A 1,102-nucleotide genomic window follows, 5' to 3' on the forward strand; every position below is an offset into this window, starting at 1 on the left:
GTTGTTTCCTGTGATTGTGCAAATGTAACAAACAGCCAGTTGAAAAGACTGAGGCAGATCCTATTGCGGGGCTCTTAAGCTAGTTCAATATTAATTTCCGTGCACTTTGCTAATAAATGTTTCTGGCTATAGGCTGTTGCAACAGATGCCATAAACAAACCCAGTTGAGGCACAGTCTTGTGCAAGGTTAGACCGAAAAAAGGACTCGTGTACCCCAGCCAGCATAACTGCTCTGAACCTATGAAATAAAATGATACTGTGCACCAGCATGGGGACAGCAGGCATGGGGGAGGCCTTTTTTCTGTCTAAACTTGCATAGTATTGAGCCTAAAATGTGATAATTTGAACATGTCATAGCTACACTTGCACCTTTTAAAGTCAGATCAATTGAAGCATTTATTCCTTAGCAAAGTATTTCAGATTTACAGATATGAATCATTATTTAGGCTTGCCTTTTTCAATGCAAAAATCTTTTATATGTGTGGTCTCTGTGCACGTGTGTGCGCAGGGGGGATAGATTGAAGGCAAGAGTATTTTAGAGCATTGAAGGTACATTTGAATTTTGAATTAACAAAAATTCAGTGTGTATAACAGAGCACAGCAACATCTGTGAGTCCTGGTGACTAAATTTGGAATCTTCTCTAAAACACCCTGGAGGCTTTACCCTTCCATACCACTAAAATGGCAATCGAAGTTTGGCATTACAGCAGCAAAAAAGCAGCAACATTCCTTTAAAACGAAGTGTGCAATGCCCACTTGGGAAACAAAATTGTGCTCTCTGCACATTGTGTTTTTAAGAGAAATTGCTACCTTTTTTCAGGCAATGCGGCAGTTGTGGGATGGGCAGCTACAAAAATGGCCAGGGGGAACCTATATGACTTAGACAAGACATTGCCAACTCTTGGTGTATAACACATTAAATGATGCCTCTGTTATAAATCTTCTCTTCCCTTAATCCACTATTGGTCTCCAGCCCTTATTTTTGCATCCAGTGGGGAAGATAACTGTAGAAAGAAAGAAAGAAAGAAAGAAAGAAAGAAAGAAAGAAAGAAAGAAAGAAAGTCAAAGGGACTTTCTGGATCATCTAGTCTAACTCCTGGCT

The sequence above is a fragment of the Varanus komodoensis genome, unplaced genomic scaffold, assembly GCF_004798865.1.
Source record: "Varanus komodoensis strain SLA01 unplaced genomic scaffold, ASM479886v1 scaffold10, whole genome shotgun sequence".
In the NCBI taxonomy this organism is placed as follows: domain Eukaryota; kingdom Metazoa; phylum Chordata; class Lepidosauria; order Squamata; family Varanidae; genus Varanus; species Varanus komodoensis.